Source organism: Schistocerca cancellata, chromosome 7, assembly GCF_023864275.1.
Source record: "Schistocerca cancellata isolate TAMUIC-IGC-003103 chromosome 7, iqSchCanc2.1, whole genome shotgun sequence".
NCBI lineage: Eukaryota > Metazoa > Arthropoda > Insecta > Orthoptera > Acrididae > Schistocerca > Schistocerca cancellata.
Genome location: NC_064632.1, coordinates 165,662,320 through 165,681,789, shown reverse-complemented (window position 1 = coordinate 165,681,789; position 19,470 = coordinate 165,662,320).

The following is a 19,470-nucleotide window of genomic DNA, read 5'->3' as shown; positions in this document are numbered from 1 at the left end:
ATTCTGTCTGTATTTTAATTGAATATTGAATAGGTCCACATCCCATTTATTTGAGATTCTCTGTCTTGAATAAATATTATGCAACATAATTCTCTGTTATCTTCATCAATTACATACGGTAGAATAGAACCTTTGTTTTAAATTGTTCGATTAACTTTTATTTTGTAGTTCTGTGTATTCTATTAACTGGCAGTTCCAATCAGTGTATAGATTGTTTGGCTGCAGGATCACAGATACAGGTTATTGTTTGCTGCGAATTAGCTGCGGGGCTTGAAAGCAGACGTGCGCGGCTCGACACTAAGGCTACATCGCGCTATTCTTTTTAAACAGTGTCATGCATAACGCAAGTACCCACAATACAGGCCACAAGAGGTAAAGATGCCACTGGTTTGCTCGTATGGGATGCTGTTTAGAAGAGCAACTCAGCAATGGAAAACGTAAAGTACCGTCGCATCTTTTCTGAAGGTATCTGACTGTATGCAAGTGAAACGCTGGCGACAGGCAGTTCGCAGAAGAAGGTTTTGAAATGGGGTGAGGCAGAAGAATGCTTAAGATTAAATGGGTGGATAGAGTAACGAATGATGTACTGAACCGAACTGACGAAAAACGAAATTGGACTAAAATTGGGCGTCCTGTGGCATGAAAGGGTCGTGAATTGATTAATGGAGGGAAGTGTCGGGGGGTAATAATTGTAATGGAAGACCAAGAGACGAGTACAGTAAGGAAGTTCAAGTGGATCATCTTCGCAGTTTTATCTCAGTGAAGGTTATGTTTAAACGAAATTGGACTAAAATTGGGGGTCCTGTGGCATGAAAGGGTCGTGAATTGATTAATGGAGGGAATTGTCGGGGGGTAAAAATTGTAATAGAAGACCAAGAGACGAGTACAGTAAGGAAGTTCAAGTGGATCATCTTCGCAGTTTTATCTCAGTGAAGGTTATGTTTAAATCCTCCTGCAGTTTAGTTTGAAGTAGCTGGCCATTTTCAATCAGCTGCCTTAGACCAGCTGGTCAGTAGGGAATAAATAAATAAATAAATAAAGCTTAGAAAAAGATTTATTCATGGACAAATCTCGAGTCAACCGCTTCCCACCAAGCGTGTGAGACAGTTTAAGAGGGAACGTTGGCGGAGTTACAGGATTACCACTGGAAGATACTTTCATGTAGCAGGTGGGGGTACTACGTAAAATGGAAGAAAAGTCGAGAGAGATTTTGTAGAGCTGACGTTTTTTAGTGCCCACAAAGTTGATGGGTGTGCCTTCTGTCTTTTAAGATACAGAAAGCGGCCGCTGTCCGTGAGCGCATACGCCTAGGGCATATAATTTATAGTGCATGGTACAGGGTACATGCTCGTCACTTAAGAGATGAGCGCAGAACTTTTGGCCCTTGGCAGCAGCTGTTTCCACTATATGTAGTAAGACAGCAGAATGGCTGCAACTTCTAGGACCAATGAAATAGAGTAGTGCGAAAGTTCTGAGACTTAACAGCGATCGCTCTAGTAGCAAGACATGTCGAGCGTTCCTACAGCATGTGGTTCACCCATCCTAAGGCCGAAAAAACGACAGCTAGCGTCGGTGCTGTGCTGCAGCCTAACACAACAAGACAGGTTGCACCCCTACACATGGGGATCTCTCTCTCTCTCTCTCTCTCTCTCTCTCTCTCTCTCTCTCTCTCCCCTCCCTCCCTCCCTCCCTCTACAATGGCAGCCCTATGAGTTCTTGAAAATATTTTTATATACAGGGTATTTCAAAGCCTTCGCATCAAACGTCTAGAGCAGTGGGTCTCAAAGTGTGCGGTATGGCGCACTGGTGCGTCCTAGAACATTTACGGGTGCGCCCTGTAATTTAGCAAAACATACAACCAACTACACTCCTGGAAATTGAAATAAGAACACCGTGAATTCATTGTCCCAGGAAGGGGAAACTTTATTGACACATTCCTGGGGTCAGATGCATCACATGATCACACTGACAGAACCACAGGCACATAGACACAGGCAACAGAGCCTGCGCAATGTCGGCACTAGTACAGTGTATATCCACCTTTCGCAGCAATGCAGGCTGCTATTCTCCCATGGAGACGATCGTAGAGATGCTGGATGTAGTCCTGTGGAACGGCTTGCCATGCCATTTCCACCTGGCGCCTCAGTTGGACCAGCGTTCGTGCTGGACGTGCAGACCGCGTGAGACGACACTTCATCCAGTCCCAAACATGCTCAATGGGGGACAGATCCGGAGATCTTGCTGGCCAGGGTAGTTGACTTACACCTTCTAGAGCACGTTGGGTGGCACGGGATACATGCGGACGTGCATTGTCCTGTTGGAACAGCAAGTTCCCTTGCCGGTCTAGGAATGGTAGAACGATGGGTTCGATGACGGTTTGGATGTACCGTGCACTATTCAGTGTCCCCTCGACGATCACCAGTGGTGTACGGCCCGTGTAGGAGATCGCTCCCCACACCATGATGCCGGGTGTTGGCCCTGTGTGCCTCGGTCGTATGCAGTCCTGATTGTGGCGCTCACCTGCACGGCGCCAAACACGCATACGACCATCATTGGCACCAAGGCAGAAGCGACTCTCATCGCTGAAGACGACACGTCTCCATTCGTCCCTCCATTCACGCCTGTCGCGACACCACTGGAGGCGGGCTGCACGATGTTGGGGCGTGAGCGGAAGACGGCCTAACGGTGTGCGGGACCGTAGCCCAGCTTCATGGAGACGGTTGCGAATGGTCCTCGCCGATACCCCAGGAGCAACAGTGTCCCTAATTTGCTGGGAAGTGGCGGTGCGGTCCCCTACGGCACTGCGTAGGATCCTACGGTCTTGGCGTGCATCCGTGCGTCGCTGCGGTCCGGTCCCAGGTCGACGGGCACGTGCACCTTCCGCCGACCACTGGCGACAACATCGATGTACTGTGGAGACCTCACGCCCCACGTGTTGAGCAATTCGGCGGTACGTCCACCCGGCCTCCCGCATGCCCACTATACGCCCTCGCTCAAAGTCCGTCAACTGCACATACGGTTCACGTCCACGCTGTCGCGGCATGCTACCAGTGTTAAAGACTGCGATGGAGCTCCGTATGCCACGGCAAACTGGCTGACACTGACGGCGGCGGTACACAAATGCTGCGCAGCTAGCGCCATTCGACGGCCAACACCGCGGTTCCTGGTGTGTCCGCTGTGCCGTGCGTGTGATCATTGCTTGTACAGCCCTCTCGCAGTGTCCGGAGCAAGTATGGTGGGTCTGACACACCGGTGTCAATGTGTTCTTTTTTCCATTTCCAGGAGTGTATAAAAGAACGTATAGCTACTCAGCTTTATACATTTCATGACAAGTGTAATACAGAGTGAGTCCTTAAGTTTTGTCGAATAAGGTTAAGGAAATAAGATGGTTTATTCTCCTTGTAGTGTCGACACGCCGGCCGCGGTGGCCGTGCGTTTCTGGGCGCTCCAGTCCGGAGCCGCGGTGCTGCTACGGTCGCAGGTTCGAATCCTGCCTCGGGCATAGGTGTGTGTGATGTCCTTAGGTTAGTTAGGTTTAAGTAGTTCTAAGTTCTAGGGGACTGATGACCACAGCAGTTGAGTCCCATAGTGCTCAGAGCCATTTGACCCATTTTTTAGTGTCGACAGTATTCGGAATGTTTCATGCCGATTGTCTTCTCTCTTCCAATGATGCTTATTTTAGCTAACAGTAGCGCCTGTTTGTAAACTGGGCAAAGGTATTTCAAAACAATGAGTGATGATAAAGCCATTGCTGGCCAATCGAGATCATCCCTTACACCATCGAGAAGTGTGAGGAATTCCAGGGAAAGTGTAATTGGCAGTAGGGAGAGAAACATAATTATTCAGATGGCAGAATGCTGCTGTCTGGAGAAACAGAATGGTCAGATAATTGTCACATTGCTACAATCATGACAATAACCAGTGGTGGGATGGTTAATTCATTTAATAATGAATGTAACTGCATTTATAAATGTAACACTTTATCCATGGTAAAGTTTGGTGTGGCCAACACAGTAACTTGTTTGATATGTTGTAAAAAAAAACTTGCAGTCCAAGGCTGCAACCATGGACTGCAAGTTTCTTACAACATAGTACTTCATGGTCATTCATAATTAACATTTGCCTCAAATGCAGTTTTCTTCAACTCCTTGCACTAGAACTGCATTACAACAGCTTTACCTTAATTTCACAATTTTTGGTAGAAATAATGCGCTTTTAGCGAACCCTTTTTACTTTTGTGTGTAAAATATAACTACCTTAGTCGCTGGTTGGTACCAGGCGCACAAGAATCCGTGGATGACCAGCACTGGTAGTGAAATTTTCCTAACCATCCCTACTCTCACCACCCTTCACCCTGAAGGCGCCGTGAAATTATTTTCGCACGCCTCGCTCCGTGCCTTTTTTCCATAACCAAACAGTACGACACTTGCGACAACGCTTTAAGTTTGTAATTAAACATTGAGTTAATCCACAGAGATGTCAAGCGTTAACGGGTTTCTGGTCAAGTCCAAATGTTCAGAATAAGGAGAAAACGGTGAAAAAAATATTTGACGACTGACGAATTTTCTGGACGGGAACGCTTACGGATATTATCTGATCGTGCTTTTGTTTCGCAGTTGATTTGCCTATGGACGTTTCTCTTTTATGATGGTAGCCACACCAAAATTGAGCCCTGTGCGATAGGCATGTGATCACAACTTGTCCACAGAATTCGGAAGGTTTCGTGTCGTTCACAATGATTGCGAACCTATTCCTCCTAACTCCGAGTGGCGCTGCAACAGCACGTATATTGTTATTATTAGTGACCATTATCACTTATTTAGGTACCGCGACAGTCTATCAAAAACCCATGGAGGCTAAGAATTCAGGCTGAGGAAGAAAACACGTTTCCATTGTTGTGCGATTTTAGTAATATTTTATTGAAAATGCATACCTTTCTGCTGTCAAAGTATTATTGAAAATAGGAAAGTATATATGAGAGCTGCATATTGTTTGACCTCGAGCTGTCCGTGACTGAAAGAATTTCATTTCATGTTCTTTGCTACAGATGAGTAGCACATGTCAACATGATCGTCATTGTTCATGAAGCCTTGCTACTTCTGAGCGTCATTTCCAGTGCAGTTTAGTGATCCAGCGGATTCATGACAGAAGCTTACAGCAAAGGAAACGGAACTTGAAAATTATCGTTGGCAGCGCTGTTAACCGACGGAGGCACAAGAATCCAGCCCCGGAAGGAAAACGCTTCCATTGTTGTGCGCTTGACGTTATCGCAGCTTTCAGGCGATATGTCAGTGATTTGTTGTTGGGGTATGTGGGGCTCGTGTTGTGTGTACAGCGTACTGATTAGTTTCAAAGCACTAGAAGTGAATCTTACAAGCAAAATACAATCGAACAAAATTGACAGACTTCCGAGAAACAAGCATGTCGTCGAAATATCCGATTGTGGAAGTGAACAAACGCTAAGCGCAAGTAGAAAAGCAAAACAGCGGCCTACTCGTAAGTGAAGTGAAAGCTACTTAAGCTATAGTTTCACTTGGACTGGGAGTGAAGATTATCCTTTCCCGCTATGCTTAGTGTGTGAGTATAAAATGGCAAATGAATCTCTGCTTCCTAGTAAACTGAGCAAACATTTTAAAACAATGCATTCACATTTGCAAGACAAATCTGTAAGCTATTTCAAGACATTGTCTGAACAGCAAATAAGGGTAGCAAATTCTTTTAAAAGTGTAATGTCTGTTTCTGGTAAATCTCTGATCGCTTCCTATCAAGTCTCTGAACTAATAGCAGAGAGTATGAAAGCTCATACTATAGGTTAGTCACTTATTTTGCCTGCTTGCAAAATAATGCTAAGACGATGCTAGGAAATGAAGTAGCAATGAAAATAAACAAGATTTCTTTGTCGACTGATACAGTTCGCAGACGTATTATAGAAGTGTCTATTGATATTGAGAAAAATGTATCCAGTTATAAACTCAAGCACTCAGTCTTTGCATTGCACATTCATGAATCAACAGACATTACCAACCAATCGCTACTCTTATCGTTTGTCCGTTTCATTAATCATGATCATATAGTAAATCAGTTTCTTTTTTGCAAAGAATTAACACTCTAAGCGCCAAGCCCGTAAAATTTACGGGCCTGGGATCGCGCGAAAATCACCAAGCCCGTAAAATTTACGGGCCGCTACATTTAATTTCATTCAAAACACTGCAACGTTATTTCTACGGGTTTGGCCAGCGCTATACGTTTTTCAGATGTTTATTAACAAAATGCGTCCATAGATGTCACGGCAGCGCTGTAATTCATGTTAAAACTTATCTTTGCGTTCTCAGTCTGTATATCATTCAGTTGTTTGTCATCATGTTTCGGCGCGGTTTATCAGACGCAGAAATTGCGGATTTGATCAATCATAGCGACACTCTGGATAATGTAGAGAGTGATTCAGACGATTCTGAATGCAATGGTGTGTTTGAAGGTACGTATTTCCGAATTTTCCACGTAATTGTGCAGTACGCACATATCTGTTGAACATGTGTAAACGATGTATGTAGTTACACATAATGTGATATTCTTTTTAGAAGACGAGATTGATGACAGTTTGTCTTCAGATGAAGACGAGAATGATGTTGAAGGTGTTGCTTCAAATCCAGCAGCTGTGCCGTATCCGAAAGACAGTGAGTGGACTGCAGTTGACACCTACCGACCTCTGCCTGTCAACACGACACCCAGGCAGATACTAGTGGATATTGATGAGTCGAGTTCTGTACTGGATTGCAGTAAAGTGTTCCTTACTGACAGTGACGTAAATGAACTCAAGAGACAGACAAATTTGTATGCATCACAGACAATACAGAAGAAAAGAAGAGGAAATAATCTGAAGCCCCATTCAGTTTTGAGTTCGTGGAAGCCAGTGACTATAAGTGAGATGAGGCGTTTCTTGGGTATTATTTTCCACATGTGTGTTTCGAAAAAGCCCAAAATTGCGGACCATTGGAGCACTAATCCTGTTCTTAGTTGTAACTTTTGTCCCCATGTCATGAGCCGTTTGCGTTTCACTCAGATACTGTCATGCTTGCATCTTGTTGACAATTCAAATCAGAAAAAACCAGGCGAAGATGGATTTCATCCACTTTACAAAGTTTTGCCATATTATAATAATTTGAAGGAGCGATGTATCCAGGCATATCGTCCCTCAGAAAAAGTGACAATTGATGAAGGAATTTGCCCATTTCGAGGTCGTGTGAGTTTCCGTGTTTACATGCAAAATAAGCCTCATAAGTATGGACTGAAAGTATATGCTGTTGCTGAAGCCAGTAGTGGCTATGTTGTAAATTTTGAAGTTTATGCTGGTAAGCATATTGTTGACAATTCTTCGTCTGCGGTTATTTTGCGATTGTTGTCTGACAGCAGCTTGCTGAACAAAGGCCACACTGTGTATTTAGATCGATTTTATTCCAGTCCAGAGCTATTTCAGCAACTGGCAGAGAAAGGCACTGGAGCTGTTGGTACTGTGAACAAATCCAGGAAAGGATTGCCTAAAGATTTAGTATCTGCTAAGCTGAAAAAGGGCGAAATGTCTTTTCGGCGTAAAGATAATGTATTGGCAATGAAGTGGAAAGATAAGAGAGATGTGTATACATTGTCTACAAGGCATCAAGCAACATTTGGTACGCATACTAAGAGAAATGGGTCTGTAGTATTGAAACCACTTCAGGTACTTGATTACAACCTCAATAAAATTGGAGTGGATATTGGAGACCAACGCCTGCAGTACAATCCGTTCCAGCACAGAACTGTGAAATGGTGGCGAAAATTATATTTCCATTTGCTGCTTATGGGAGTATCAAATGCATTTTGGCTGTACAATGCAGTGCACAGGAAGAAAATTACAATAACAGACTTTATAACAGTGCTTGCAGTTCAGCTTGTTGAAGACGACACACTTGAATTCATTCCAAGAAATGAAGGAACTGTAGGTCGGCTAACAAAGAGACATTTTTTGCAGCACATACCTGCAACTACTAAGAAGTATGCTGCTCGTGTGTGTCACGTGTGCAGTTCCAGGAGCAAGAAACAGAGTGGCAAGGCTTCTCGCAAAGAGACACGATACGAATGTGAACAGTGTGGCGTTGCACTCTGCCTGGAACCTTGCTTTAAAATTTTCCACACTAAAAAACAATATGATTCTGTGTGAAATTTATATGTAATACTGTATACTATCAGAAACATGTAATGTAGTGCCACAATTTTGGTTAAAAATAAATCACAATTGTATTCCCTTATTCGTATGACTTTTTCTAAATTCTTAAAACATCTAAGTGATTTCTATAACTGTACCTTAAAGCTGTGCATTGTAAAGTAGTTTCTTTCACTCAGAATTAAAGTAGAAATGTGCAGCTTCAAGATGGTACCAAATTTGCCACAATCCAAACAGTAGATTTGATGCAGTAATTTTTTTAATATTGGTAAAATTGCCCGGTTTCTAGGGACGGGTGCATAAAATAGGCCTGGTACAGAGAGTGTTAAGTGTGTCTACTAAAGGTGAGGACGTTTTCAACATTTTAAAGGTTTATCTTAATAAGTGGCAGTTAACGTGGAAGTCATGTGTAGGCATGTCTACAGACGGCGCACCTTCAATGGTAAGCTGTGTTACGGGCCCTATTTCTTTTGTTAAAAAATGGAGATATTATCGTAACTCATTGCTTTTTATAGAGAGGCCTTAATAGCAAAAACATTGGGAGGAAAATTTAGAGAAGTCTTAGATCAAGCTGTTTAGATGGTAAATTTTATTAAAACAAGACCTGTCAAAACCTGTTTATTTCAAAAACTTTGTATCGATATGGAGTCATAACACAGACGGTTGCTTTTACACACATAAGTCAGATGGTTGTCGAGGGGGAAAGTACTTACCCGTGTGCATGAGCTATCACGAAACTTCTCATGTTTTTCGAAGAAATGAAACATTTAAATTTTGCAACCTCCGTCGGAATGAATTTTGGATTGCCAGATTGCAGTGTTTGGCCGATATATTTCAACAGTTCAATATTCTGAACACTACCATGCAAGGGAAAGAAGAAAATATTCTCACATCCACCGACAAAATTAAAGCGTTTCACAGTAAACTGCAAATATGGTAAAGAAAAGCTGTTCAAGGTAAAGGAAATGTTCACGTTGGTATGGAACACATGCATAAATGAAATACTCCCAATAGTAGTAGATCATTTAATAAGTTTAAAAGAGAAACTGAGTTCATATTTTCCATCCCTCAACACTGAACAGCACGACTGGATTCGAAACCCATTCATGGAAACTTCAGGTGATTTCGGCTTAACATTAACAAAAGAAGAAGAACTGGCAGCTATATCTGCTGATTGTGGACTGATGATTAAGCGTAAGGAATTGTCTCTTCAAACCTTTTGGATTTCTATAAAAGATAAATGTGTCGATATCTAAAAAAGCTTTGAACATTTTGCTTCAGTTTTCGACGTCATATTTATGTGAATTAGGATTTTCTGCCCTCACCACAATTAAACGTAAAAAGAGAGAAACTCTTCAGTGTATTGACGAGGAAATGAGAGTTTGTCTTGCAAATGTATTTCCAAACATTGAAGAAATCGCAAGGGCACATCAGGCCCATGTTTCTTATAAACACCAGAAAGAATACAGGTAAGGTATGTTTCATTTGTATTGTATTATTACTTTTCTCTTTTATTTGAATTAATCGTTAGTTTTATTGCATTATTTCATTTGAATACGTTTCACTCAACAGTGTCTCTTGCCTTTCGTCTTGACAGTGTAGGAGGCAACAAGGCGCTCGGCCCTTCCATTCGGGTGACAATCGTGCTTCATGAATCTCTCACGTTTTTATACATAAATTATTTGTTCATATTGTGACAATGTATGATTTTTATTAATAAAGTTGTGCCTACGCCCTCAAGCCTCTCAGGGGCATAACCAATGCATGTGGACAACTGGCGTCACAGTAAAGTGTCAGTGAACATTTTGTACATACTAAAAGTTGTTCCATTTGATGTAACCTATCACCTCTAGACATTTGATACAAAGACCTTTAAACACCCTGTGTATATTGACGTAAGCTGTCCAATAGACATTATTTGAATTTATTTATTACTTGTCAGACTAGTATCAGGTGCACGCCCATCATCAGCGATCAGCAACATCTGCATTACGGAAAACGAAATGTTTTTCAAAATATACTTACAGACAGCTTTAATCAGCATATTAATTTTGGATACTACACCTGTCGTCGGCGATGTTTTCAACCTCCATGTTGACATAATTGTTTATTCCATAGATTGCATAATTTCATTTCTAAATTCTGTTACTGGTATTTACGAAATTCCCTTACAAAGGAATGTTCCTAAGCATTAAAGATTTATGACAATATTGGTGCATTTTCGATGAATTTTTCGTTTTTTGTGTCGTTGTGTACATTCAAAATTACGTCAAATTTTTCGTCACAAGTGTGAAAATCTGTATTTCTTACAAAATATTTAGCAGACTCACTTTTTCGACCGTGTGTACGATTTACAAACACTGTTTTATTTCATTGGCTATGTGTTTTTGTTCTTTCCGTGTGCGCTAAATAAAAGTAGATTTATGCCATGGAGATTCAGGTGTTCTGTGAATGTTGTTTGTAAATTGCTTGCTGTATGTCTTATGTATGTATTCTCACAGCTATTGCATTTTAATTTATAAACACTTGGACAGGTACATTTACAGGATCAATTTAGGGAATGACAGATTCGTGAGCGTGCTCTGTTGTTTATTCTGAAACATATTCTGAAATTTGGTATGACAGGTGAGCTTTTTCTAGGATAACGATGTCTGTTATATGACTGTTACTGGCAAACGTCTCTGACATGTGCTTAGGTCACATCCAGAAAAGCGCCGCCGTTCTGCCCAGAGACGAGCCAGTCGTACCGAACGACTGCCGCGTCACTCTCATCCAGTGACGTCATGTGGATGCGATATGGAAGCGGTTGCGGACAACACACCACTCACCTAAACAGACTTCGGCGCCGCTACTATGCACTCGTGTAACCTTCTCATCTGGCATCACGAAGCTGAGTGCAACCTTTTCCAGTGCTCCCACTAAGGAAAAATTCCTAGCAGCGCAAGGAATCGAACTGACCACTCACCCACTAGAACGAACTAAGAACGTAAAAGACAAGTTAATTTATGTGAGAAAGTAGCAGCATGTTAAGAAATACGAAACAATATATACGGTAGATATGAATGTATTTTCAAAGATGCTTTGTCTTCTGCAATACAAATGCCACCGAAGAGGGACGTGCACCCGAGGCTAGTCCAGCAATAAATACGTAGGTTGAAAAATGCCGGCCGCAGTGGCCGAGCGGTTGTAGGCACTTCAGTCTGGAACCGCGCGTCCGCTTCGGTCGCAGGTTCAATCCTCATTCGGGCATGGATGTGTGTGATGTCCTTAGGTTAGTTTTAAGTAGTTCTAAGTTCTAGGGGACTGATGACCTAAGATGTTAAGTCCCATAGTGCTCAGAGCCATTATTTGAAACTCAAATAGTGCCATAGCTGCTGTGGAGACTCTATGCAATGGAGTCTACTATTGTCGCTGATAGCACCGAACCGAGCAGATGGACTCGCCCGTCCCACATCACCGGCGTGCGCACAATCAAGGAAGACAAAGTCACTTGTGAGCGAGCGGTCTATCGTAAGGGTGTCACTGTTTTCGAAACAGGAACAACGGAGCTGGATCAAGACGGAATGTGCCAGACATCGTACAGCACGACAGTGTTTTCAAGGTCTTCAAGAGGCGTGAGGAGAATCGGTATTGCCGCACAGAACAGTGGCAAGTTGGGTGAAAGCCTTCAACGAAGGTCGGCAAACTGTGGCAGACATGCATCGGGCAGGTCGTCCTAGTGATCGACGCCATAAGATTCGTGAGCTTGCGCACGAAACCGGATTAGCGCAAGCGACTGTGCTTCGCATTCTGAAGGAACGCCTGGGCATGCGAAAAATTGCATCACGATGGGTTCCGCATGACTTGACGGATATGCAGAAATGGATGCGTTACGACTCTACTCAGAAGCACTTGGAGCGCTATGAGCGCGAAGCAGAGGCTTTCTTACGCCGTATCGTAACATTGGATGAGACATGGGCCACACCGTACGAGACAAAACTGAAACGCCAATCCAATGAATGGCGTCATTATGTGTCGCCGCTAAAGACGAAAGTGCGTCAGAGCCCCAGTAAGATGAAAGTTATGGTGATTCTCGTGTACGACGGTGGTGACGTTATCTTGACGCATTACGCCCCTCCGCGGAAGATCGTCAATGCACAGCATTGGTGTTCGTTTTGGAGCATCACCCTCGAGCAGCGTTGCGAATGAAGCGGCGACACTTTCTGCGGAACCCACCCATCATTTTGCACGACAACGCGCGGGCGCATACAGCGCAAGGTGTGGCTGCTCTGTTTGGTCGATGGGACTGGGAATACTGTACCATCCACCATACTCCCCGGACGTAAGTCCTTGTGACTTTTATTTGATTCCGAAGATGAAGGAACCACTTCGTGGCATTCGCTTCAGAACTGTTTCAGATATTCGACAAGCAGTAGACCGCTCCATTCGTACCATCAACAGAACAGGCTCTGCTAACGGTATACTAGGCCTTCCACATCTCTGGATGCGGGTTCTACACAACGCTGGTGACTACTTTGAAGGACAGTAACAGGTGCAAACATGTAACTCTTTTGTATCGGTTGTGAATAAATAGTTGCCACTATTTATGTTCCTACCCTCGTAAATAGATAAATAAAAGTAATATGCATTCAGCATCTTATGTAAATGAATGTATTTATATCAAAATCACAAATATCCAGTATTTCCAAGCTTGTTGCAAACGTATGTTTTCACGAATGACACCTATGTTGCTGTATTGACATGTGATACTATCGTTTATTTGGGATTTGTCGCCTGTTATTACTAAAACAATTGTAGGTCAGAAACTGTGAGGGCAGTTTCTTCATAGTGTTGTGAACGAAATAACGGAAAGTTCTCTTAAAGCTTTTCGTTGCATGTTTTTCTTTTTTTAAGATTGTAGTAAAGTCCTAACTGAACAACAATCTCTCAGTTCGCATTGTTGAGCTTATGGAAACCAGCCGCCTCCGGAAAAGGCTGTTTATACGAGAGAGGATCCTAAAGTAACGCAAAGTAATTTTGTTCCGCTATGGTACTGGAGCTTGAATGTTGAAATTTCACGACCATATAGTTTTAGGTTTGTGCTGCCCTAGCGAGACAAACCTGTACTAAGAAACAGACATGGCACTCATGTTACTGTCGTGAACTTGTGAAGAGCAAAGAAGTGTAGTTTGATATTTGTGGACCAAAGGGCATAAACCTAGCGAAATTCACAGGGACATGCGTGGCGTGTATGGGGACGACTGTATGGACCGTAGCAATGTCTCCATGTGGTGTGCATTCTTCTAAGAGGGCCGTGTAAGCCATAGTGTCTCGTCACGCTCCGGGCGGCCGGAACAGCTGCAACCCCGCGGAATGTCGGACCCATTGTGGCGGCAATTTTGAACGACCGGCGTGCGCAGCTGCGAACCTTATCGCAGCAGTTCAACAGTTCCTATGGTGCGGTGTGCGATATTGTTCATGATACGCTGAAATTTCGTAAAGTTCATGCTCGCTGGGTGCCTAAGAATCTGACAGACAATGCACAAGGGCCAGAGAATGATGATAGGTTTGGATCGCTTAACTTTGTGTAAGGAATCGTCACTGGCGATGAGTCGTGGACGTACCACTAGACACGCGAAACCAAGCAGCCTCTATAGAATGGAAGCATGCTGGTTCCCCAATACGAAAAAAATTCAAAATGACTCCGTCTGCTACCAAATGCTTATGACAGTGTTCTGGTAGATGTATGGCGTGTTATTGGTGGACTCTGCTGTACACGGGACCTTTGTGAATGCTGAAGCCTACTTTAAAGCTTTGGTTAAGCTACCTCGTTCACTTCGTGACAAACTCCACATCGATACAGATGTTGTCGAACTTGTTCATGACAATGTTGCTGCTCCTGGTAGTGAGAAAACCGCCATATATGGGTGGGAGCTGCTTCAGCATCCACCATGTAGTCCGGATCTTGCACCGCCGGATTTTCATCTGTTTCGTCCTATGAAGAAATTCCTGGCTGGCCAAAGATTTGCGACAGTTGCGGAAGTGAAAACAGTAGTCCACAGATGATTCCATTCCAACCAAACTTACTTCTACAAACAGAGCGTATTGAAAATGGTACCACAGTCGGTCAAGTGTGTTGAGAACGTTGGTGAGCATGCAGAAAAGCAGAAAAGAGATGTAAGTTTAATTGCGATTTTTTTTTTATTTTTCTAGCTATTAAACTTCTCGGTAGTAAAATTATTGTGCGTTACTTTTCGATGTTCCTCCGTAAATCGGTTTTGTAAAGTTTTGTAGTGATCATTCTTCCATTAGGGATGAAGTTCTCTAAGGTCGACCAAAACTGCTGTAAGGAACGTAAATGGAGTGGGATCGCTTGTGATTTACCGTGACACAGACGCATCATCATGCAAATCGAAGAGTGCAGTACATTCTCAGGTTATCAGTCGAATCATATATTCCTGATGAAACCTTCTCAGATTATGGTCGATTCGTAGCGTCGTGTTATCGCAACGTTTAGATAAGTTCTCTGCTCGAAGTCCGACGATAACAAGTGGGAAACTAGTCGAAACGTGACTTCACCTGAAGACTATGTGCAGGAAATGCTTCGAGACATCATGAAAAAACGACGCCTCACAAACCGAGACATTCTTATCGCCGATACCCTCCATGTAAGCCTGCATTCGCATACGCAGTACATTCCATTTTACACGAATATTTAGCTGTGTAAAAGATTCCTGTCTATTGGGCACAATTTCACTAAAACTCAGAAAAGAGACTGTGTCAGTTGGTGCAGGGTAACAGCCAAAAAAATCGATCGAGGAGATCTAAAATACAGAATTTTGGCTGTGTTCGCTCCATATGCAGGTGGACGGTCTGAGAAGAAAGTAAGACTTAACACTTCCGACTCCTTGTGCAGCCTTTCAGGTTCGTACTTTCTGCATCCCACAGGGTACTGAGGCTCCATGCGCTACAACAGCGTCATTTGGGTTGCCTACTCAGTAGGCGGTAAGTGGTAAGAAGGCGTACGGCTAAAGCACAAGTTTCGGTCTGGTTTACAGAGGACGACCTCTTTGCCGCCCTACTTCGTATCGCCTGTCACGTAACGGAAATAGAGCGCTTCTCGGTAACTGCACGGCTCGATAAGTGGAGTCGACTAGAGAGTAAATCGATGGGTGCACTTACTGAACTAAAGCCCAGCCTCTAGTTACAACGAACGTCAGTGGATAATAGCCTGCAACCAACGTTAGACGGTCACTGCTCATCCACTAGTTCATCGCTTCGCTATTTCCCTTACAGCGGGACCGCGCCTGCTCATCATCACCGATTTCGTCCAAATGTATGCTGCTTGCAGGGATCAACCAGAAATTGATATGACATGTGACACGTTCAGATGGCTACAAATTTTGAAAATCTGATCGGATCGGACGAGACGGCAGTCATTTTCTGTTAGTGTAGTTACCAGGCAGCGCTAGGCACAGCGGGAAGAGTACAAAATGGTGATCCGAGGGCCGTGGGGTCGAGTCTCTATCCAGAATCTTTTTTATTTAAAATTTTTACATTACTTACACGGCAAAGACACCGAAATAATGCTCAGTATATAGTATTTATTGTTATTTTCGTAAAAGGCATGAAAAAGAAAGACAAAGCAAATTCTAGGATTGCAAATAAATTTCGAAGAAGCGATTGTGAAGTCTACACTAGAACTTCGTACATGAGATAAGATCCTTTTGTTATTTTACAGTTGATGATCTACACATGTTGGAATGATATCCACCGTAAAAACATGGGGACCTATTCTTCACGTTCATCTGCCGATTGCTAATCGAAGGTCAAAATGAAACTAACGAAATACGAAGTGCTATACGCTTTCATTACAATCCCTGCTTGATAAGCTATTTGTGCTACAACACAATCTTTAAAATTCTTTACAATCCCAAATTGTCTTGTGCCTTTCCTCTTCGCGCCTTTTATGAAGATATTAATAAGTACATCAGTATCTGCGTCTACATGGCTACTCTGCAAATCAGACTTGTGTGTCTGGCAATGGTTTCATCGAATCACCTTCACACTAATTCTCCATTATTACAGTCTCGAACAGCGCGTGAAAAAACGAGCAAGATCTGATTTCCCTTATTTTATTGTAATGATACTTTCTCGCTATATAGGTCGACATTAACAAAATATTTTCACATTCGGAGGAGAAAGTTGTTGAATGACATTTCCCGAGAAGATCCAACTGCACGAAAAATGCCTTTGTTTTAACGATATCCACCCCGAATCCTGAATCATGTTCGAGACATTCTCTTCCACATTTCTCTATAAAAAATGTGCTGTCCTCATTGTTGTGGGTTGGCAGGAGAGCCAACACCGGTATGAGAGGAAGCCGAAAGGCATGAGTTTTAGTTCACGCGGCTGGCGTGAGGTCTGGAACGGGACAAGGAAATTAGACTGTAGAAAAAACTGACGTAGCTGGTGGAATACTTAACTTTAATCCATAAATGGTGAACGTCGCTCTTGACGGTACATGTTTTACAGTATCAATAGTAACTGGTAATGGCGCCTTGCTAGGTCGTAGCAAATGACGTAGCTGAAGGCTATGCTAACTATCGTCTCGGCAAATGAGAGCGTATTTTGTCAGTGAGCCATCGCTAGCAAAGTCGGTTGCACCACTGGGGGGAGTGCTAGGAAGTCTCTCTAGACCTGCCGCGTGGCGGCGCTCGGTCTGCAATCGCTGATAGTGGCGACACGCGGGTCCGACGTATACTAACGGACCGCGGCCGATTTAAAGGCTACCACCTAACAAGTGTAGTGTCTGGCGGTGACACCACACTCATGTGCACTTACTCGATGTAATCCGTTAATCCCATGTGGCAAGGGTCCCACGCCACGCAGCAGTAATCCACAAGAAGACGAAAAAGAGTAGTGTAAGCAGTCCGTTTAGTAGATCTGTTGCATCTTCTAAGTGTTCTGCCAATAAAACGCAGCCTTTGGTTCGCCTTTCTATGTGTTCTTCTCAATTTGAGTTATTCTTAATTGTAATTCCTAAGTATTTAATTGAACTTACGGCCTTTAGATCTAACTGATTTAAGGGATTCCTTTCAGCACTCATGTGCATAATCTTACACTTTTCCTTATTTACGGGCAGTTGCCAATATTCGTACCGTAGAGCTATGTTATATAAATCGTTTTGCAATTGGTTTTGATTTTCTGATGACTTTACTAAACGATAAACGTCAGCATCATCCGCTAACAACCTACGATGGCTGCTAAGATTTCTCTTTGGGGAACGCCAGAAATCACTTCTGTTTTATTCGATGACCTTCCGTTAATTACTACAATCTGTGACCTCTATGAAAGCAAATCACGAATCCAGTTGCCTAATTGAGACAATATTTCATAATCACATAATTTGGTTACAAGCCGCTTGTGAGGAACGGTATCAAAAGCCATCTGGAAAACTAGAAATACGGAATCAAGTGAAATCCCTTGTCGACAGCACTCAACAATTCGTGTGAGAACAGAGCTAGTTGCGTTTCACAAGGATGATGTTATCTAAATCCCTGTTCACTTTGTGTCAGTAGACCATTATCTTCGAGGTAATTCATAACGCTCGAACACAAAATTTTTTCCATAATCTTGCCACTCAACGTTAATGATATGGGCCTGTACATTAGTGGATTACTGCTATTTCCGTTCTTGTGACCCGTGCAACTTTCCAGTCTTTGTTTATAGGTCTTTCATCGAGGGAGCAGCTATAAATTATTGTTAAGTATGGAGCTATTACATCAGCGTATTCTGATAGAAACCTAACTGGGATAGAATCTAGACCAAAAGACTTGCTTCTATTAAGTGTTTTAAGCTGATTCTCTGCCAGAGGACTTCTACTTCGAAGTTACTAATGTTGGCAGAAGTTCTTGATTTGGATTCTGGAATATTTACTTCGTCTATTTTGGTGAGGGAATTCCGGAAGGCTGTATTTAGTAACTGCTTTAGCACCACTGTAATCGATAGTATTTCCATTGCTATCGCAAAGAGAAGGCACTGATTGTGGATTGCCACTACCATACTTTACATACGACCAGACTCTCTTTGGATTTTCTGCCAGGTTTCGAGACAAAGTTTCGTTGTGGAAACTGTTATAAGCAACTCGCATTAGTCCGCGCTAAATTTCGAGCTTCTGTAAAAAGATCTCCATTCTTTGGGGTTTTGTGTGTGTTTAAATTTGACATGCTTTTCTCGTTGTTTCTGCAACAGTGCTCTGACCCGTTTTGTGTACCAAGGAGGATCAGCTCCGTCGCTTGTTAATTTATTTGGTATAAATCTCTCAACTGCTGCCGATACTTTTTCCCTAAATTCAGTTCACATCTGGTCTACACTTACATTGTTAATCTGGAAGAAATGGAGCCGCGTGGGGTTAGCCGAGCGGTCTAGGGCGCTGCAGTCATGGACTGTGCGGCTGGTCCCGGCGGAGGTTCGAGTCCTCCCTCAGGCATGGGTGTGTGTGTGTTTGTCCTTAGGATAATTTAGGTTAAGTAGTGTGTAAGCTTAGGGGCTGATGACCTTAGTAGTTAAGTCCCATAAGATTTCACACTTTTTTTTTTTTTTTGAAGAAATGGAGATTGTCTCTCAGGAAGGCATCAAGCGAATTTTCGTCTGTTTTTTGAGTAGATATATTTTTTCGTTTGTTTTTCGTGGATTTTGGAGTTATAGTACTCGGCCTGCCTACGACAGCCCAGTGTTCACTAAAGACTGTATCCGTTTTGATGCTCATTATCAATTCAGGATTATTTGTTGTTTAGAGATCAAGTATGATTTCACAACCCTTTACTATTCTAGTGGGCTCATTAACTAATTGCTCGAAATAATTTTCACAGAAAGAGTTTAGCGCAATTTCAGATGATGTTTTATGCGTATCTCTGGATTTAAACATGTATTTTCACCTAGGTATCGAGAATAAATTAAAGTCATCACCAACTGTAACTGTTCAAGTCCTGTATATGTTTGAAATTAGACTCAAGTTCCTTTTGAGCCTTTCAGCAGTTATATCATCTGAGTTAGGAGGTCGGTAAAAGTATCCAGTTATTACTTTGTTCCAATCTGCCAAGAAAGATCACTAACCATACTAACTCAAAGGCAATGTCTACTTCAATTTCGCTACTACTTCCAACAGCAACAAACACGTCACCACCAACTGTACTTGCAAGCCGTCGCTTACTTTAATCATAAATATGCGTCCGAGTGATGCTGTGATGCTAAATGTTATTATCCCTACGCAAAGAAAAGTATTATCTTCT